The sequence below is a fragment of the Anser anser genome (genome assembly GCF_964211835.1).
Source record: "Anser anser genome assembly, chromosome: 5".
Taxonomy (NCBI): Eukaryota; Metazoa; Chordata; class Aves; order Anseriformes; family Anatidae; genus Anser; species Anser anser.
Genome location: NC_139725.1, coordinates 40,690,358 through 40,713,144, shown reverse-complemented (window position 1 = coordinate 40,713,144; position 22,787 = coordinate 40,690,358).

Sequence of the window (22,787 nt, the reverse complement as noted above, 5' to 3'; positions counted from 1 at the left end):
CAATAAAACTGTCCATAACCTATAACTCTTTGGTTTACCTCTCCATAGAGATCAAAAGAGAGTAATTAGATTTCTGCCTGACTAGCAGGGGTAGAAAACTGTTTCATTTTGGATCAAAACCTTCCCAGTGGATTACACCTTCTAGCCACTGCCTATCAACACTTAACAATTGCTTCTGTATTTGACTTTGACAGAACTACCAGAATGTTACTATCTAATTTTCAGTGTAGTTGATACAGGGTTTTGAAGCTTTATTCTAGTGTCAGATTTTAAAATTAATTCTTCCGACTTCATATTTTACATTTTTACTCTGCTTGGTGTTTTGTAACATCCAGTCTTTCTAATGCTATAAATAATTAAAAAACAAAATGACAACACCCATCCAACCTCTACTTTACAACAGGCAAAAAACCTTAATCTATTATTGATGATCCAGCCTTTGGATTCAGATATAATTCTAAACAAGCAGTTGTCTGCCTTGGATTGTCTCTACATTTCATATTCAAATGAGGTTGATGCTGTTGCATATATTTTTCATCTGATGACATTTTAATATCACCAGATGCTATTGCCTGCATAGGAGATAACTGCTTCAAATACAGCCTCCTTCCCCTTCTAAGCATAGCAATATTGAGGGGCAGGCAGAAAACAGGTCATGTTTTAAAATAACAGCTCTATAACATTTGCTACTATCACTGTTCTCTCACATTTCAACAGTCCTGGAGTCTTTCTGTAATAATGGCTTTTTAAAGAGAAATGTCACTCTGCATTTTGATCTTCCTTAACTCAGCACCTTTTTGAACAGTCTGAGAGCATGAAATATCAAATAACAAAAAGCACTCGCAACAACTTCACATGCTAGATAGAGATTAATCTATTGGAAAATATGTGACAGCCTAAGTTCAAGTTCCATGTAATGAGCTGTGTTGATGGACAGATGCAATAAATTCCTGTCCTGATACGGAGGACTTTGTCAGATGAAGTCCAGATCACAGACAGACACCCCCAGCCTCCAGCGCCTCCTGCTATACTCCGAGTGAGCGTGTGGGGGCATTTTGCACTTACTTGCTCACAGGATTAACAAACATTTCCATTCTCACAGCTCTGAGCATTAAAAACAAACAAACAAAAACCTAACCTCATTTTTAAAAAGAACTAAAACTTGCAGTATTTGAACCTGGACACGTTGTATATCTGTGCAAATGCTTGAATTACATAAGCTTTAAGCTTACTCTAAGTGTATGCTTTTTGATTGAAACTCCTCGTGAGCTGGATCATCTTTCACTGCCTGTTGGACAGGTTAAAGCACCCTAATCTCTAAAAAGGACTGTATTGCTATTGGTTACCGCTCTGGCTGCTGATGGGGAAACCATCCCAGGACACCTCTCTCCTCTGCAAAGGGAATTGAGAAGGATAGTGAAGGCGGCTGGCTAGTCCAGGAGAACCTGCAGCTTTCCAAGGCTGCCAAACCCTGGGCCTGGGTATGTCCCAAGGCCTTTCTGTTTTGGATGGTGAAATTCTCCCTTGCTTGATCTCAGCAGTCCACAAAAGCGAATGTCCCATTTGAGTTCATCAGAGGAGAGCATAAGGCAGAAAGCCCCAGGCTTGAGACCATGAATCTACCTTGCATGACAGCTTGACATGGTGCTGCGCAAGCTCACATTGAGAAGGAAAGCTATTTTTCTCTCTCTGAAAGGTGTACTAGCTAGGGCACAGAGACATGCCCACAGCTATTTACTCCTTCTGCACTTCAGCTCATTCACATGGCCCCAGCTTAGGCAGAGGTTTTGTCACTACACTCTTGCAGTGTGGGATTAGTACCACCAGCACATCTCCAGCATCTCCAATTAGGGGTCTGTTTCCACTATGAAACTTTTGGGTGCCTTCTCCATGCCATGCCTGAAATGGAGACAAATGTCAGCACTCACTCCGAGACAGAAGCAAGGCTGTGTCCTGTGGTTGCTGATAATTGTGCTCAGCACATCCAGAATAATGTTACCAAGCAGCACTGAAATGCTCTGCTTTTGTAAACTCATATACAAGATGGTACAATTTGCCCTACTTCCCCACTTTCTTTGTGCTGGCACATCTGCTCCTCAAATCCAGGCAGCATTTTCATTGCAAAGTCCAAGCACCACAGTGGCTGCCGTACATGCGGAAGCCCTCATTTATATACCTGAGCAGTGGATCCTAGCAGCTTCATACAGGGATGTGATTGCTTGTGAAATGTGGCAGTAAATATTGTAAGCCTAAATACACATTATTGAGAGCCATTTTTCTAACCTCAGGACCATCAAATCATTTCTTTACGCTATGCTACATTTTAAATCAGATTCAATTCTGTCTGTGGTTTTATTCTGCCCCTAGTGAAACATCTCTTTATCCGATCTTTATCTTTTATCAGTTTCCATTAAATCCTGCCCAGATGCATTAGCATTAAAGCAGAGACAGTAAAGATTTTCTGTGTTATAACCACTGAAGAGTTACATTGGTAGAAACAACTTTACGTGCAGTTCCACAGCACAATTTCCAAGTGGCAAAGCTGGTTCAAGATAGTACCACACTTCTTTGATGAAATTTACTGGTTCCACCTATGGGGTTCATAAAGGTACATAGAGAAATGTGCCCTAAATCTCACCAGTTAAAAATGACACAGGTTTTCAAAAATACATATTTTTAAAGAGTTACTGCATTGCCTTAAGTAGTAGTTGTATTGTCATAACTGCTCAGGTGGTTAAACTAAATCAGGAATTCTTCAGCTCTGTTCACCACTCAAGATATCATAATACTAAGCGAATTTGCATTTTGCTGAGGCAAATGTGCCAGAGGGGTCCATTCCTGAACTGCACCCAAAAAAGAAGTCTTGATTCTGACCTTTCAGAGGACATCAAAGAGACAGCAGAGGTTGAGGGAAAGGCATCTGAGGGAACACAGCTTAGCAAAGTGCCTACCCTCATGCCTAATTTGAAGCTGCAGCTTACACGCTTTGCTGAATTGGGACTAGTGACTTAATTGTGAAGTTATCTGTATTTTGTCCTATGTTAGGTACAATAATTTTATTAGGTAACCTTAGCAACTAGGGAGGACAGTTAAATTATAAGTGACACCCTGTTAGCATGAAGCCATTGTTCACCTGACATCTCAAGAAAGGTGTTTGGGCACTTCACGTTCCCTCCCCTGATTCTGATTTTTCTGGTGAGAGAAGTGTTCTATCTCCATCACTACCCCCATTCCTCCCCTGCCTTGTTCTTTCTGTTCTGTGAAGGAGGAAGCTTTCTGTCTTTATTAAAGTCACACCAGTCAAGAAGTACTCCCTTGACATGTAACAGGCTGAAACACAACAGATTTTGAAGAGCTGGCAATTGCACATTGTTCTATGGTGCTCCGTTCTCTCAGTTCTCCTTTTGGAGAGCAGGTGATTGTGTGAAAGATACATACAGTTCCTTTCCCGCGTGCACGTGTGGCTCTACGACCGTCTGTGTGCCTCAGCCTCACGGGCATAGGAATTGCACACAACCTATTTCCAGGCAGGCAGTGTTCTTAGACCTTTCTCTATAGATGCCAATTAGAAGATTAGCGTCTTTTCTCTTCCCCTCTTTGCTATTAAATAGTCACACAAAAGCTGAGCTGACAAATTGCTCTCTCTATGGTGTGGGACAAAGACAGACAATAGATCAACATCATTTACTATACTCAAATCCTATTAATCACAGATTAATGAGAACATGTCTAGGGGGGGAGAAATTACCAGAATGTAGGCATATTGGCTTGTTACTCATGTAACATCTGCTGTAGCTTTACCTTTAGAGTCATGTCATCTTTTATCACATTGAAATAATGTTTGCTCCAGAAACATAATTAAGATAATGGGTCCTTCCTTTAACAATCACTGAGGTACAGTAGGATTATATTTCTTAGCCATTTGTTTTTTTTAAATCTCTCTTAACTACTTCCTGAATATTTCTATCAGTCTTTATGTGATTAATGAAAATGTATTTATAAGCATTAATAGAAACTTATTATCTTTATTCTTATTAATCATAGTTTTATTCGTTATCTCTCTCCTCTAACAAATTACACAAAGTAAAACTAGATTTTAGCTTTTAGTTTTTAAGCTCTTTCTCTTTTAGGAGTAACTATTAATAATTTTTCATCAATTCAAATTACAACAGTGTTCAACGTTACGTTCGTTTTGATAAACGTGCACGTTTCTAACCTTCTCCTTAAAGTACTTGCAGAGTTGAATTGCTTGTCAGTCTGTTCCCCCATTTTCTTTTCAGCTGCTGTCATTGGCAGGGAATATTGTTCAGATCGGCAGCCCAGCAGGCGCATTGTCTCCGTGCATTTAACCACCTACCCCTTCTCGAATCGTCTTTTTCCTCCATTTGCCTTTTAGACCTGAAATTCGAAGTCCTGGGTTTAGGTAACCAGTGTTCTTCGTGACACCTCCTAACGCCGTTATCCTCAACACGGGGGAAGCTCTGCCACGGCTAAATAGCAAAGCAATTACGGCCATAATCAGCCGGCAATAACGGGGGGCTGCCGCCCGCACCCATGACGGTGTCTCCCAGCAATTCACTGCCCCTTGCCCTCAGGGCCGCGCTGCAGCACCGCGGGCCCGGACAGCTCCGCGGGCCTCGGGGCTGCCGAGGGCGGGCCCGGCGGAGCCCCCTCAGCTCTCACCGCCCCCTTCAGGGCCCAGCCCGGCTGAGGCCGCCAGAGAATGCTCCCCCCCCCCCCCCCCCCCCCCGCCCCGTCGTTGCCCCGTCTCGAACGACCTCCGTGCCTTGTAGATCTGCACCCAGGGAGTGATCCTGCCGCCAGTTTCCCCTAGCGCGCAGCACTTCGGCTTGGGATTCGCAGACCTGCACCCTCCTGTCAGGGTAGCTATGTCAGCCGCCAGTCTGGAAAACCAAGGGAGGGATTATGCCTTCCTGTAAAGTATAATCGTGTTTCACATCCTCATACAACCACTGAGCTTACTCACCCATGCCACAGGAAAACCAGGCTCAATGCTTGTATCTGTGCAAGGGGAGCCCAACCTTCCCCCTTCTAAAAGAGTGTCCCCTCTCCACCTGACGGCAGAGTTAGCTGTACCGGGGCAGTCTCCACTCCCCCTGCAGAAATGAGGTCGATGTGCTTCAACTACTCAAACATTCACAGAGAAGGGGGGAAGAGGGAGATCAACCCTCCTGCTTGGTGGCTAAGACAACCAGAGAAAAATCTAGCCATCTGCCCCAATCCCCTCTCCAAGAATGGCTCATACTTCTTTATCCAATAGTTGGTGTATTTAGTACATAATAGCAGGGCTTCCCACAATACAATTTTGCCCGGACCACAGTGAGTCTAACATGAAATCGCATATTTCTTAGCTACCTCTGAGGAAGTTCAGCACAGTGGCCTGGTTCCCCACCCTCGGGTGACGGATGGAGCTGGTGCACTGCATCTTTTTCACCAGGCCTCAGTGAGATTACCTTGTGGATCACAGTGAACTGGGAAGTCTTTCTTTTTAGCCCTTGACTTGGGCAGTTCACTGGAGATATACACATAGATCTGAACTCTCACAATCAGAAGGCCTACTGCTATCTCACCTACATCCCATGTGACTGATCTAATCAACTACTGGATATAAAACCAGTGATAAGACAGTCAGAGCTCTTCGTGTCTGGGAAAAACAACAACAACAACCCTCAAAAAAACAACATTGATTCTACTGGTGTTAGTTGTGAAAACTGGCCCAAGGATTTCAGCATACTCAGAGCATGTGGTGGCAAATTCACCTTCCAGAAGGAAATGAGGAAAGACCTGCTGAGGCCACAGGCTCTGACAGGGGAAAGGTGAGACATACCAGCTGCTGTGCCCTGAGAAAACTGACATCCTTCAAGGTAGGGACAGAAGGCAATCTTCAGGTATGTGGGACCTCAGGTATGTCCGAAACAGAGGCACATTCAAAATGGGGAGACTTTGGGTAGCATCTGCAAAAAGTGGTATTGAGAATTAGATTTTTATGTAGGACCCTCATTTCTGCCTAAATTCTGCATCCTTTTGTGGCTTTGGTCTGTAAAATGGGGGTATGCAGCCTTTCCAAGTGACTGTGAGGATAAAAGTATTCATGGTTTTGAGGTAATGGTGCTAAAACTCTGGTAAATGGGGAGCCAGAGATAGATGAGGGCTGCCTACTCACACCGTGCTTCCTTTCTCAATAACTAATAGCATGTCTAGGCTTTGATGTTGATGGGTAGGCAGAAGAGTGGTCTTGATTAAAAGCATTAATTTACCTCTCTGAGATAACAGATTCATATACACAGGTCTAAATCAGGAGTAACTCCATCAAAATAAACAGCCCTCAGGTAAAACGGGTGTAAAAGAGAAGAGAGCCAGGCAGCATCTAGCAGATATATGACAAGGTAAATGGGTGAACACAAGGAAAGTGAATTATTGTTATTATATGTGCACGTTACACTCAGTGCCATTAAAAACTAATGCTACAAAGAAAATACCTTTCAAGCTTTCAAAGTATAGGCAATAGCGGCTGCCAAGAACTCATGAAAATCTGTGAATGTTTCCTTTGTATGCGTTGCCTTCATTGCAGCATTGATGTAAATCGGGAGCACCTTCATTGGCATAAATCTGACAGGAGAAAAAAATCAGGTCTGTTAACTCTAAGGAAATTAACTGAGACCCATTGACTCAAGAAAACCTTTAGAAAATTTGAATTGCATCTTAAATGAACATTTAATTTCATAATTTGTCACCTTAGATAATAATGTTAAGAGATCTATGCCGGTACAAACCACTGCGTTAATTACAGTAAAAGCCATCAAATTAAATTAAATTTCTGGAATCAATAGCATTTCTACAAGTACCATCCCTAATGACAGCCATACCTTTCATTAGGAGTTTTATTAATGCATGTGTTATATCTGTCACCTTCTTCAGTTGTGAGCAAATTCGCTATATGTTAATTCACACCAGATAACAATCGTTTTTCTTGTACTTACCTTCTAAACCTGCTGATAAGATATGTCAACACCTATACGTTTTTTGTTGTTGTTTTATTTGTGGATTTTGTTTAAGTTTTGGTCTTTTTATTTTAAATTTGCTGCTAAATGACAGTTTCCAGGGATTTTAATTGTAATAATGGACAATAATAATGAAGAGTAAAAACTTTACTCTCTTTGCTGCAGTTCCCGTGAATGTGGAGTAATTACCCCAGTAATGAAATCTAAGCACATAAACTTTGATAAGTTTGTCTTCTCACTTCAAGGGGAAAGTATTCTCATGCTTCCACACAGACAAACCATGGCAATATTCATACAGTTATTTACACACACTCTCCAAATAATCTGCTTACATTAAGTTTAGACCTAATACTCTAGAAAATTCAGCATCACACCAGCCTTCCTGTTTATCAAGTGTTTTCACGCTGTGTATCACAGTCAAAGCATCACCTCCTTCAATAGACACTCTCATGACAAACTGCCAGGACACTATGAAGATTGCTGTGAGTGCATAACACCTTATGCTAATTTCCAGCATGTTTAATCTCTGCAGTCTTACCTCCTTCTACCAACCATATCATCAGCAAACTTTTCCAAAGCAACATAACCTTAATTACATTTTAACTTCATCACAGAGAGAAGTGATATATTCATTACTGTTGGGAGGCAATTTTCAGGTTGAGCTGTGGGTGGTTTTCTTTTTTCATGGTGACTATTTTTTTTCAGACAGGGCACAACTATAACAAAGTATTAGGAAAATATGTTCTTTTCCTTAGCTCTTAGTCATTCTTTAGTGGACTATAAAACTGATTTAAAAAAAAAAAAAGCCACCACCAACAACAAAAAAACACTTTTCATGTGACAACAACTGACTGTGTGAACATAAGGTTAAGGTGTCCCTCCTCTTGTCAGCAAATTTTAGCCACTTAAAAGACAGCTGTCTAATTTAAATCAGCTGGTTAAACACCTTCCACACATGAACGGCCTTTTTGGTCCCTCTGTGTCAGAGCTGGGACACAGGCAACTTGACCTAGGTATGATGAACCCACCCGTAACCTCCATGTTTTGTTCCACATCATGGGTGTCAGAAAGGAACCTCCACTTAGTTTTACTGCAGACCAAGAAGCCAGTAGGGGCACATACAGCATTTAGCATTAGTAACCCATACCCAAACCCAAAACCCAGGCCAACAACAAGGAGTGTCACAGACTCCCTAAGCAGAACACAGGGAGATGGAGAATGCTGACAAGTGTGACCCTGAAAAATAATGAAAAAAAATATTATATTTGAGGCAGGAATTATTAAGAAAAAATGGAAGTTTTGCCAGACTCAAACAAGGAACTGAAAGCATTATGAAAGATGACAAGAACAAAGAATCTTCTTGACCTGTGAAAATTTTGAATTTAAGGGATCAGAATTCACTTTCAGGTGCCAGAAGCTCCCAGAACATCTGCCCAACAGGCTGGGGAGACTCAGGGCATATGGACTACCTATCTTCACTTAACTTCACAGCACTGCACACCACAAATAATGCTTGTCCGTGAGAGGTCTGATTGTCTCTGTATCACCTGCTGTCTGCTCAGCTGCACCCTGTCCAGATTCACCAGGAGGTCAACGTGACATGTATAAGCACATTCACAATGAAAGAATGATTACAACAAAGCGTTCAGTTTTGCTAGGAAGCCCTTGAGACAGCAAGTGGAGCTGTCAGCCACCTGCAACTTTAGCTGACATGAGGTGTTGTGGGGAGGAGAACTCAACATATCAACAAATAAGGCATCAGGTCCTCTCAGTTAGCACCCAGAAACACGGAGCAGTCTATGCCCTCTTTCAAAGAAGGTGGTTTCACCCAAGACATCCAGCGTGGCACTGAAGTGCTCTCAGGGCAGGCTCTCGTGGCACTTAGCAGCCTTCCCTGGTGCTCACCAGCAGCTCCTCTTCTTGGCTATGAGCTCCTGCCTCACTGCAGGCAGGAGGAGGTAGAACTCTACAGGCTACCCTCTCCTTCACCCTGTGCGTCTCATTCAATTTGAGTGACCCCTGCTTTGTGATCTGAATGAGGGAAGGACCTTATCGAAAAAATAGTGTTACTGTGTAGAACAAGTCTATCTCCTAGTGCACACAGGAGGGCACCAGATAGGATTGTAACTTGTGGAAGATTCTCAAATATCAGTACAAGACACTTGTTTTGACATTTTCTTCCCTCTACATGCTTAACATTGCAACCTTAATGGTGTTGTTCTAATTTTTGTTACTTTATTATCTGATTAATTTTTAGTTTTCTGATACAGCTAGACTCATTGCCAAAGACTTGTTCACAAAAGCCTTGGGATTTGGTGACACACTCCCAGCAAGGCAGCACAAAAAGGCCTGTTCAGCTTTATCTGTCCTAAAAATATCCAGTTGGCTCACTTAAGGCCCATCTGGCCTACTAACTCCTACAGTGGCCAAAAGCAGATGCTTGGGGAAATGTATAGAAACAGGAAAGCATAAAGTGATACTTCCTTTTAATGTATTCCCAACAGCCAGCAATGTTTGGCTCAGGCAATTCCTGAGTGATGTCTTTAGATCTAATAGGTTTAATAGATAGGCTTCTTCATCCATTCACTTCTGACATTCAGCATCCTCAAGAGACAGGGGATGTCTCTTGAGACTACAGGAGATGTATAAGGAATGGGAGCTGGGGAGAGGGGTATCAAGGGCTTCGGACCAGGCTCCAGCTTGGTCTCCCATGAAATAGTCACTGGGTAACCATGACCAGGGACTGGATCTGAGGATCCTAGGAGACCTTGGGTCTGACTGGGGACTGAGGGATTGGAATTTGAGGAGCTGAAGTCCTTTGCAACATGAAACTGCATCTTTCATAGACTTTGGGCCAGGGTGAGACAGCACGCAAGTGGTGGTTCTCATTGTCACAGTTTTGAACTAAAGCAGCTGAACTCTGCCCAAGTCCTGCCATTACACCCCTCTTACAGCTGGATGCACACCTGCAAGACGTTCTGGCATCCCTGTTGCTGGTGCTTTGCTTCAGCAAAAATTAATTAAAAGCATTTAAAGCTGTTCCAACAAGACAATGTAGTAGCAATAATATTTAAAAGATACAACTTCAACGAGCCCACATTAGTCAATATTATTTATGTTAACATTTTTAACATATTATTATAAACTCTTATACTAGTAACATTGTAAATACCCACAATAGCTTTTTAATCTTAAGAGAAATAATCAGAAAAATCACCTGCTTTCCCTACCAGATGTAAAAGAACAAAACATTTCCTTTTCTCATCAGGATACTCAAGAAATCTTTTCAAATATTCATCTGCCAAAATCAGTGAACTATGCCACACACTCTCCCCCAGTCTGTTGACTTTCTGAAGGAGGAGATGGAGGTCAAGGACGATGCTATGATAGGTGCTTAGGTAGCTTTATTAGAAGAGCTTTAGATAATCTTTGCAAAAAGCCATATTAATGATGTTGCATATATAGATGTAAGCCAAAAAGATGGCTTGCAATCCAGAAGCCAGTGCTGTATGTGGTGCAGGGAGCTGAATCTGGACCAAAACAAGGATAAGAGTATGGCTTTTCAATGACTTCTAGTAGCTGCTTGTGAAGGGACTGAGAAAGGGAGATGGCAGGTTAGCAGGAAAGTACATGGAGAAGAGAGGTAAAGTGCAATGCAGGAGAATCTAAGCAAGATTGCCAGTATGAAGCTTCCAAGGTGGTCAAATGTGAAATGTGGATCAGCAACAGGTGGCTTTCCCTTAACCTCTGCCCTACACAAAATCAGGTTTATCTCAGCAGGAGCTGTGTAGTTAGGCTGAGCATGGGGAGAGGGTTTTATACTAAAACACAGTGATGTGGTGGCACAGGTCTAATGTAACCAGAACTGGAAGCTGAGGTCTGGAGGTCTTGCAGCTCACTCCTTTGATTTGGTTAATGTTGGGCAGGTTACAAAAACTTGCACCAGGCTTTTTAGCATTCACAATTGATGGTAAACAGCAGGCGTGTAATGTCACCTGCCCAGAGTAACTTAAACTTGCTCAGAAAGCTGGGCAGAGGACACAGTGTCCTTGGGTAGGACACCGTGCAGGCAAGGTGGACCCCCTTTTTGACTCAAGCCATCATGTTACAGCACTGAGCTCTTGGCATTAAGGAGCTTTGCAGTGCACTCATGGATGGCATTTATGTCAGATCTAAGAGCAGCTGAAGGATTCACCAACCCACTTCCAACTGCCTTGAGACATGGGATGTTTCTCAACCAGTGTGAAAATCCCCTGGCCTAGGACATCTGCAGAAAGCTCAAAGGCCCTGTAATAGGCTGTGGAGAAGGAACTTATTAGGCTTATCTTTGGTTTTTATTTGTGAAGAGTTTCTTGTCTGCACAAGGTATTTTACCTCAGTCCTGATACGTTAAATCTTTCTTCCTTGGAGATTTAAAATATATTTGTTTTCACCATTTCTCCTCAGTCTCTATCTGTTGCTTGCAATACTAGAATAACACAGAGACTAAAACAGCCTGACGTGGACTTCCCCTAGAGATGTGTCAGGTGGTCAGGAACAACCTCGACGTTTCAGCATCCTAACTCAGCAAAATACAGATTCCTGGAAATAGGTATTTCAGCCGTGCCAAGAATGCTGCACCAAGCAATGCTGTTATCGATCCAGACCACGCAATGAATGATAACTTCATGTATACAAGGACAGATCAAGTGTACTTCATAAAGCATTCCTTGAGAGTCTAATGAAGCACAGAGTGAGATTTTTGCCGTAAACCCACCGTTGTTCGCCTGGAGGCACGCTGCCACCTCCTTGGATCGCTCACTGAAGCAAAGATCAGTTTTGCGAGCTCTGAAAGTCACCCCCCCAGCCTCTCCTGCAGATCACGGCCAGCTTGCAGGTTTCGCTGGGCTTTTCTGCAGGGCTCAGGCACCACTAGAGGGAAACACAGCACCACCCTCGGCAGCTGCCGCGGAGGCCGAGGGCCGGTGGAAGGCCGAGGAGAAGCCGGGCTCTTCCCCAGGGGCTGTCCTGCCCTGGGACACCCTTCTGCCGGGCACTGCACGGGAACTGGGGCCGCGGGGGGGTAAATGCCACAAAGGGTGGCAGGGGAGGAACCCAGTCCCACTGAAACGGAGGAACTGCCCGTGGGAAGTTGGCGGGCTCACGGGGTCGAGGGCCTCCTGACAGGAAGCATGCTGATATTTCTGTATGGATAACATGAAGGGCATCAGGGGGAAGCTGCCTCTGGTTGGTAGTTAAATTGACATGAAGAGCTGCTCCCTGGTCTGAGAAAGAGGGGCAGGAGGTTTGTTCTCTCTTCATCACACTCTCTCTGAAGGAAGCACCCGGAGGCTGAGCGGCCCCAGGCACGGCGCTCACAGGGACACAAGTCCTCCACGGCATCTCCCCAGAGGCAGCAGTTCCAACCAGCCCAGTGCTGCGTCCAGGCAGTGAGTAAGGGCTCATCACCAGCCTGCCAGGGTGAGAGCAGTGACCCTTCTCCACTTCAAAGGTGCTGGATTCACCGCTTTCCAGCATGGAAGCAAGGGGTTCAGCAGTTTTCCTAAAAGTCTCATGTTTCAAACTTTGCTTTGGCTTGGCAGGGGGAGGTGAATGCATTCAGCTTATAAAAAGACAGTGCTGTTCCAAACAGCTCCTGGATTGGTTTGTTGCTGACAAGAATGCTATCAAAGGACAGATCAATGACACAAAGGTTGACAAGAATGATCATTATCGTCATCATTCTTCTAACATACTCTTACCTTGTATAATAGACGTTTCCTCCCTAGACTTGGCCTTTAAAGAAAATTATGTCCAGTTCTCACCATGTTGTTTTCCATATCCTTGAATGATCTAGAAAAGGGAGTGAAGAGCCAAGTAGCAAAGACCACAGCTGATACAGAATTAGCCATAACAGATAAAACCGTGACTGAGAAGAATAGCAGAAATGTATTCTCTGCTACGTCATGTTATGAAACCCTATTTATGCATGAACAATCATGGGCTTTAAATGAACTGTTTTTATTATAAGGATATAAAACTACTAGAGAATGTCTAAAGGAGGCTACAAAGATAGTGAAGGGTCTAGAGGGGAAGCGAGGAGGAGCAGCTGAGGTCCCTTGGTTTGCTCAGCCCAGAGCAGAGCAGGCTGAGGGGAGGCCTCATGGCGGCCTGCAGCTCCCTCACGAGGGGAGCGGAGGGGCAGGCGCTGAGCTCTGCTCCCTGGGGACAGCGACAGGACCCGAGGGAACGGCAAGGAGCTGGGACAGGGGAGGGTCAGGCTGGGTGTTAGGAAAAGGTTCTGCACCCAGAGGGTGGTCAAGCACTGGGACGGGCTCCCCAGGGCAGTGGTCACAGAACCATGCCTGTCAGAGTTCAGGAAGCATTTGAACAACGCTCTCAGACATAAGGTCAGATTTTGGGGTGGTCCTGTGAGGAGCCCGTGAAAAGCTCCCGTATGAGAAGAAACTCAACAGGTTAGAAGTAGACTATCTGAGGTTTGGAAAGTAGACAGCAGAGGGTGGTGACAGCTCAGTCTCATCACTGGTGGCCTAAGAAGATGCAGAAGGAGTCTCATTCCCTGTTTCACATAACAGAAGTATTCCTTTTTCTCTATTAAACTATGACCTAATAGTTTTAAAACAAACACCAGGAAGTCGTGGTGGAATTTTGTTTTCATTGTATGTTTAATTAAATCTTATTGTCACAGGATATTGTGGAGACCAAAGATGTGGAGAAGCCCACCAAGGGATTAGATACATTCACTGCAGCTAAATCCACAAGTAGCTACTAAAGATAGGTGCACAGGAAGCTCCTAAAGCTCTGAAAGCTGGATGCACAGTCCAGGAGCTGGACCATTACATAGTTATCTGCTGCTTCTTTTTCTTCTGTAGATATCTTCAGATGGATAGTGTCAGAGATAGGGTGCTGAACCATGTGGATTGGCATGCTATAGCCAAGTTGGAAAGCTGGATCACCACAAGATTTTTCTGAAGTTCATATGGAATTTAGGATGTAGCTGGGAACTGACTTTCCACCTAGAAAGTGTCATACCTGGGATACAGCAATGAATAACTCAGGAGCAGCTTCCCTGCACAACTGCGAGCCAGAGTTTCACTTGCTGGTCTGGAAATGAAGCAGGCGGTAAAAGTGATTAGCAGTGGAAAGACACTAGACAGCTGTAATCATCTAAATGCCTTCCTATTAACCATGTGAGAAACTAAATCCTCACAATCACATTCGTTAGTAAATGCTAATGACAAACTGACTGCATGAAGTTTCATTTGATTAGGTATAAGAATCCTACCCCAATATAATTACGTTACACAGAATGACCTAAAAAAATAAAACCAGCCTGCCTTGGAGAGCAAATGACTGTTAATAGTAAGAAACAAGCAGAGAAGCCCTGTCCTTGCAGTACAAGGGCTGCTCCTGCTGCCGAGCAGCTTGACTGCACCCACACGCAACCAACAGCCCGTGGCGAATGGCGCAGAGTGGTCAGGCTCCCTCGGCCGATGGTAAAATGCCACCACGCTGCCTGGGGCAGCTCCTGCCTCGCTGCGGGACCTGCCGCTGTGACCCATCCTGGCACAGCCCCAAGGATGCAGCAGATGCTGAGTGCGAGAAGGATTGAGCCAGTCCGGCTGCAGCACATCGTGATGATTCACTGTGTATTAGCCTCATTCAGAAAACTCTGAAATGTCACAGTGAGAGCAGATAGCGGGCAGCAGGAGAAATTTGCCTTGTTGATGGCTGTGCTGTTTCTCACCCCAGGGGAACAACATGGTTCGACGGATGGGGCATCGGCATGAAACATGTGAGCACAGTCTGGCTGCCACTGACTTCAGAGGTGCTGGGTTTTTGCCATCCCTGGCACCCCACGTTGTGAAAGTGCGTCACCAGTCTCTGTGCTAGATGTGCTCACTCTTTCCTGCATTTGCAAAGCAGCGTGAGAGCTAAACATAAGAATTCATAGAGAAATGTGAAAATAACACAGCAGACATCAGTTTTCTGAGCAGGCTGCTTTGTTCATAACTTGACTGATCCTATTCTTGAAATATTGCTGAAAAAGATGTTTTCCTGAAATCATCTCCACAGAGCACGCACTGTTGTTAACTAAGAAATAGCTCTGCTCATGGTCTCATGCATTCACATTCAATAGCCATAGCATCTTCCTGCCCTGCTCACAAATGAAAGTGGCACAGACTCAGCACCCCAAGTGGTGCAGATTCAGGCTCCTCATGCTGGTGAGCAAGAAGAGGTAGGGCTGCTTACCCCACACACCAGCTGAACACAGTGGGGAAGGAGCTCACTGTGCCCTTGGGGGAAGGCTGAGAGCAATCCTAGCTCCAAGCTGAAGCCCACTGAATCTGTAACATCCATCATTTCTAGATACCCAGGTCTGGAGGTGACAAGTGCTATGGCAGTGTCTCTGAACAACAAAATAATCACGTGTATCGTGGTCCATTCATAGCATGAAGTACTTCAGAACAAAAAAGCAGCATACATCCTGATCCTAGGTATGACAGTGATGAGGACATGAGGAAAGTGAAAGCCTGAGCCAGAGGTTTTGGGAGGGGGTCAGACCACAGGAAATCCTTCAGACAGGGAGGCAGAAAAGAAAACATAGCCTCTCCAGGGAGGTTATGTCACATTTCTTTGAGGGCACAAGTCCCTCCTCAGCCAATGAAAGCTGCAGCCAAAGGGCCCCTGGGGATCGTGTCACCACTCCCTTTCTGCTCCCCAGCCCGACTGGTGGCCGCTGTGCACTGCCAGCTGAGGGACATCGTGTGCACGGAGGCCTCCCAAGCACCTGGCTGCCCTGCAGCCCCTCCTGCACCCACCCTGCAGATGAATTCTTTATACGTAATCAAATAAACAGGAAGGTTATTAGATTTGAATTAGCATTCACTAACACAATTGATTGTGTGGATTTTGTCATCTAAATGGTCAATGGTAGGACATTTGGATAATTATTACTGTTTAGTGATATTTCTTCAGCTAATTGTTTTTATTGAATGACTCACTTCGATGATGCAGCTGAAATTAGTGAGCAGCTGGGCTCCAGAGCACAGACTTTTATATGCCCAATCCACCTCCTAGAGGCTCCATCCTTCCTGTGAGACAGCACATGTGGTCCCTCTGGATGCTCCTTAGGAAAGGAACCATTTGGGAACTATTTCTGCCTCTGCCAATGCATGCCATGGGATGATCTCTTACAGTAGCTCACCCCGTCAGGGTTAAATCAAACTGAGCTGAACTTAGCTAATAAACTCAGCCAAGGTGGGTTTTTTCCAAACTCCACTTGAGTGGGCGCCACCTGTGAGGGTAGCAGTGCAACAGCCCCAGGAGCCAAGATGTTTCCTCTTCCACCCTCTTAAACACACCCACGCTCACCCCCGGGAGCAAAGCCCTGCTGGAGCTGCCCTCCTGCCCCCTTCTCCACAGAGGGCTCAGAGCAGGCTTTGCCCACCTGTAGGTGTCTGGAAAAGCCTGGATGAGTGGTGTGCTGCACCAGCAGAATGAGCACACCTGTGCCTGTGACCAACAGCTTCCTCTGGGTACGAGGTCTCCCCAGACCACTTCTGGGCCCCACAAATTGGTGGCATCACAGCAGTGTTTACCAGAGTCCTCCGTACAGGGCAGCTGAGGAAAGATGCTAAGGTACGCAGGAGTGAGAGTAGGTCTCACGGTCACGCTGTGCCGGAAACTGTGTTTTTGGGTCATCTGGCTTGTTTTTAATTCTGCTGTACATTGTCATTTGAGATCAACTGATGGGACCATGCAGGCTGGATCCACCCACCCTTAACCAGGGAGGAGACAGGGAGCAACCAACCCAGTGCCTCTTCCCAGGTGCGTGCATAACCCCGTGCTGCTCCTGCACAGCCGGCAGAGCAGGGGAGCTGGGGAAACACCCATGGCCCAGAGATCAGGGAGCTTAGGCTCGAGCTGCTCCCCGGTCCCAAAGCACTGGTGGCTGTGAGGTGACAGCAACATGACAGGCACACTGCTGTCCTGCAAGGGGTCACACTCCTGGAAGCCCTGGTGGATGTGGATATTTTGTGGTGTCTTCTCCCTCCCAGGAGCGCGGGGTGAAGAGCTGCCAGCTGGGGAGGGTGCAGCAGGGGCTGCGATGAGCGCGGCGGGATGCAGACTGTGGGAGGCAGGGGAGGCAGCCGAGGGAGGGGTTTGTGCCTGTGCACGCAAATAGCAGCAGCATAAATAATGTGACTGTCAAACGCTTGTTTCAGAGAGGGACTAATAAAACTTTGCACAGCTCGGGGGGAAAACACACCCTTCCCTCCCACTTCCCTCACTGGCTTTCCCACAAACACATTTCAGAGCCTCCATGAATCTCCCCATCTGAAGCATAAAACCAAAGCAGTGGACCTAAGACTGCGTTGCCAGAGGTCAGGGTTTTCCTAAACACATTATCTGTGTTTCCTGCTCAGAAATGTTGTCCCGGAAGAATTCAAGGACTACTTTTTCCCCACTTGTTCCCGGACATTGAGGGAAGGCAGGCACCGTGTGTCATCGGGGCTATGCTGCGCGCCTCCGGACGTCACCACACCGCCCATGCACAAACCGTCTGGCCAAGAAGGAGCTTATCGCAGAGACATTTCTGCCTGGGGAACACCGCAGCCCTAATTCTGTAAGCATCGCCCACTAAATCTGAAGAAATCAGAGCCCTGAAGGACATAGCACTGAGTGAGAAGTCATCCCAGGAACGGATGCAACCTTGGAGGGAGAGAGAGAGAGACACTTAAACTCCATCCAGGCTGAAAAATCTGTGTGGTGTCTCCATCTGCTCCCGCTTCCTCTGGAGCCCCGGTTATGACTCTCCAGCCCAGCACTGTGGCAATCTGTTCCCCTTTCCTGCATCGCCCGGTGCAGCTGGGGGACCCCAGCACCAGCAGGCACGGGCACGCCCTGACGTGGACGTGCAGCGTATCTCTCTGCTGTCCCTTGGAGCTCTTCTCCCCATTTGCTCTCCTTAGCTCAGCTACCGTAGGTGCTGCAGCCCTGCTCTCGTCAGCAGCCTTTTGTGAACTCAGAGGAAGGATGGGCTGGGGCAGGACATCGTGCCAGAAACACAGCTAGCCCTTGGCAGCACTGCCTGTGCTCCCTGCGGTCACAGCCGGAGCTCCAGGTCTGAGCACGGCCCAGAACTCATCCAGAACAAAACGAGGGTCAAACCTGAGAGCTTTCCCAAGAGCAGCACCGTCAGGAACACGTCACACCGAGATGCTTGAGGCAAAGCCCCCATGGTGCCGGTTCGGCAGCTTCTGGCACTGACGGGAGTTTCAGACTCGGGTGCTTTATGGGGGGCAGAGGCAGGGGCTGGGGCTGCCCAAAGGCTGCCTGCCTTCGGAGAAGGTGTGCGCAGGAGGAACCAACCTCAGGACCTCTGCTCGCAGTCCCAGGGCTTTTTGAGGAAGTACCCAGCCCAAAGTTCATTTTCTGTGGTTCTTTTTTTTTTTTCTTTTTCTTTTTTTTCCCCCCTCAGGGTTATGCTCTTAGTATTCTGTCTAGTATTTCCTGCTTCCTTCCCCCTCGGCTCCTCAGCTATCTCACAGACACAGTTACAGCACTCAGTGCATTAGCCCCTGCGTTTGCCACATCCGTCCCCAGGGAAATCCCTGGGCCCACACACAGTTCAGCTGCTAATTCAGGCTCGCCGTGTGCCTGTCTTCTGCGGAGGGCTCCAGCTGCTTCAGCTACTTCCATATAAGCAGCATGTTGGCTTTTTAAACTCACCCAGGCTGAAGAGCAGCCTTTGCACCCACCAACTTTAGGCATCAGTGCTGCACAGAGCAACCCTGACCCGCTATGGCTTGGCTCAGAGGCTGCCCACGTGCAGCCTCTCTTCGGACAGCCCAGCTTTGTCCAGTTCAGGTCTTTAGTTTGTTCAAAATATCATCTCGTACCACACGAAAATTTGCACCTAGAGCCAGTCTCAACCTTCTGGATCCCTAATCCAAAGAGAAAGGAGATGAGCTCCTTCCTTAGCACATCCCTGCTTGCTGTTTCAACTCCCCCTGTGCCTGACAAAGGTCTTGGTCTTGAAATCCCGTGGGGCCACTTGTCTGCATGGTCCCGTGGTGCTTCTTTCCCCACCTTTGCAGGATTCCTACTTGCTGGGAAAAAGCAGAAAACGTCACATTATCAAATGTCACAGCTGCCTGCAGGGGAAAGTCCCTTCGTAATTGTCAGTATGCTCCCAGTTCATATTTTCCCTGTCAGGTGCTTCCACTCTGTTTGCAGCCGAAGAAGGGGCTGTACTGATGGGCAGCACTGGTATTTGTGTAGCTGAAGGGGAAGTTGTACAACAAGCCCAAGAGACCTGTCTCTGCTTCCCTGCTCTTCCCCCACCCCACATCTCTCCTGTCCTACATGACAGCGAGCTTTGCTGCAGCCGGCAGCAAGCATCTGCTCAAGGCATAAGCACTGCAAGCAGCATGCTTTAACAAAACTTCCACGGGAGAAATGAAAGGAAAGCACCTAGGAAAACTTGCCCTCCAAGTGGTAGCAGATTTCAAACTAAGTGACCTATATTTACCTTTAAGGCATAACAATAAAAGCAGTGTAAATTTATATGGTACATCTCATCCCTAAGGATCTCTAGATATACAAGCAACGGATATATAAACAGCCCCACGGTTCACACAGAGAAATGCAGATCTTCCCAGGGATGCAACACGTCGATTTAAGAGAGGACAGAAATAAGCTGCAGTCTAAAAATAAAACCAGAGACTAGTGTGGTCAGTTGGAAATCTGTGTAACATAATGTCCCTGCTAGGCTCTGGCCTGGACACCCTGCTGAGCTCCCTTTCTGTACCATGGAACAGCCACAGGATGTTAAATGCCTAGTCTGGACCTTGGCCTCACACGCTGAAAAAGTACCTCCCGTGTTGTTTCCTTGGATATTGTATAAGCCTGAATAAGCCGGGGAAATGTTTCCTACTGCACCCACTGCTGGACTTTTCAGAGCACCTGGCAGTCCCTTGACAGCCTCTGATCAAACGTGTGAGGAGGCTGGTAAACAGCCCGCAGGGCACGGGCAGCACTGCGAGCCACATCCAGGCTGACAAAAATAACCTTTGTTTAACTTTCCCCTTGTGTCCTTTCAAATTAGTAACAGTCAAATTATTATTAGAAAGTGGGAGGGAAATGTGTTCCCCTCGTTTAGCGCTGGACTAGGCGTCTGGACCTGAAAGCAGCCTGGTCCTTATCTCGGCAGCAGCTGTAGATGGGCGGCTGAGATATGCTGGTTTGAACTGCAAAACGTCGTCAGAACGTCAGTGTTTTCTAGCAAGTGCTTCCTAGCTTCCAGTGCATAGCGAAGTCCTTAATCCCCTGGAGAAATAAAAGGGAGTCCTATTCCAAAGAGCACACAGATTAGCCAGGAGATATCTGCACGTGCACTGGCACATGCAGGCTTACTGCTCTGCTTTGCTTTGCTTTTGGCTCTAGCAGCCTTGGCCAAGATCCTGCCGAATGTTGTGAACTGCCCTTCCTGTCATGTTTACTGCTAGACGTGCACAGCCCCTGAGATCAAATGGGAGGAAACAGTTAATAGATATCTGCAGCAGCAATCACAGAAGGACGAAGTTGAGGGACAAACTCTGGTAAATCAACAGCACCACAGTGACAGCACTAGACAGGTCTCATGATTAGTGTGGCAATCAGGAAATTACAGTTTAATGTGTTTGCTTGAGGAAGCAGCACGAGAATCTTTCATGTACTTTAAGAACTGATTAAAACCCTACTGCCCCTTTTCAGTATTCAGGCACGCAAGGCTGCTTCTCAGAGCCCCACCAGCTGCTTGCTGCAAGCTAGAATAAAACCAAACGTACCATTCCTGCAGGCCAGCAGCTCTGCAAATTGGGTTTTCAAGGTACCTAGAGCAGTGGGCATTTTTGCAAAATCCAGTCCCTGGGTATCAAAACTACCTCCCATGGTCCCAGCCTTTTGCATCGGTACAGTGCCGTTTAGGTAGCCCCTTTTTTGGGGGAATGGCCTCAGTACTGTGCTGTCCGTGTAACAAGGAGCCAGACCCATTTGCAGAGCATCTCCCATGGATCTTCACTAAGCTCCTTCAGGCAGCAGAGACTCCTAACATAGTCACAAATAAGAAAACGCAGAGACCCTTGATCTCTAGCTGATGAGTACGAAAAGCACTCAGAGCAGAGGTTCTAAACCATAACATGCAAGAGGACAAAAAGGCATTCAGGTCAGCACAAACTACGGCAGCGTTCATGAAGTTTGCTCCTGCTTCAGCGTGGCTAGATGTGATCCGTGTGCTGCTGGTGCTGACCCTGACCCTAGCCCTGTCCCTGGGTCGGGATGGCTGCTCCGTCCCCAGGGCCACGTCACACGCGGGCAGAGGGCTGCCTAGCAAATCTGAGCAAGCACACAACTGAAAGGGGAAAACCAAACATTGAAAAGGTGAGTTTGTTTCTTTCTGTTATATTCGTTCATGCTTGTGGACTGTATGGCAAATTGTACAGAGTAATGGCTAGAATGAGTTAATTTTCAGGAAAGGACGGTACCTCAGTAGCATAAAAGCAGCACCGGTGACCTTCAACATAGCTAAGAAACCTTTGTTTTACATTATCTCCTACAAGCTTAAGCTATCCCTCTAAGCAAATATTGTAAAACACTATTGTTAGCTGAGAGGAGTTCCCGAGAAGACAGCAGCTTTATTTGTTTTAATAAGAGTCCTGCTTGCCCATGCATCCGCTGGCTGTCTGCTACTGTACAGAGGGATTAGGGTTAGGGCAGAGCCGGTTCTTGAGCTGTGCTTTTGGCTGCCTCTTAGCCTCAGCACCGGCTCACGTCTGGGGCCCTTCGTCAGTGAGACTGTCAAAGCTACTATTACCACCGGGGACGTCATTTTTCTTTGTACAACGAAAAACAACAGAGACGTCAGTAAATGTGAAGCACTGATGTGCACCCACTCCCACCCAAAGCTCAGCTCCTGCTGCCAGGGCACGGCCAAGCACCCGGGCACCGCGGCCCCGTGCAGCAGAGGCTGGTGCTGCATCTGCCGGGGCAGGAAGTGGGCTGATCTTTCCATCCAGAAATCATTTTCCATCTCCTTTCCGCCACCTACAACTGGCTGAAGCACCGCAGCGTTCAGATGTACACAAAATGAGAGCATCTCAGCTCGCGTGCCTCCAAAAAGAGGTTTCTGCTGGCAAACACTTTCCAAAAATAGCCCCGAGGTTGCCTGTGACAGCAGCTGGAAGTCACTCGCAGAAGCAAAGAACTTGTTTTGCTGAACTCGGTTTCCAGCCATCGCAACGAGGACAGGAAGTTTGCAAGTTTAATTTCTGCATGGCTCTGGCGAAGCCCCACCGGGAGGCAGCTCGGTTCTTGCTGGGCTTGGTGCCCCTGCTACTCGGATCAGGAGCTTGCTTTCCAGCTCCCCTCCTTGCTTTTGCACAGAGGCAGGTGGGAGGAGAATCATTTGTTAATTAAATTTCCCCTGCCAATTTACATTAAAAAGGGGAAACTCTTTCAAGAAGCTCACAAAACTTTCATAACCCTTAACCTATAAAAGAAAGAGCTGCACGGCTTTTCTAAACCTGCCCAAAAGCACCACCGGGTTGTCCCAGGCCCAGAGATGAATAATGAAAAAAAGCCCAGGAATGGTACGGCTGGGCTGAAAATCAGAAACATCTGTTTACGGAAAGCCAGGCGTCTTCCCTCTCCTCTGGCTCCCCCTTTCATCTTCGGATTTTCTCACAAGTCCTTTTTTTCAAAGGGACACCATCCCATGGG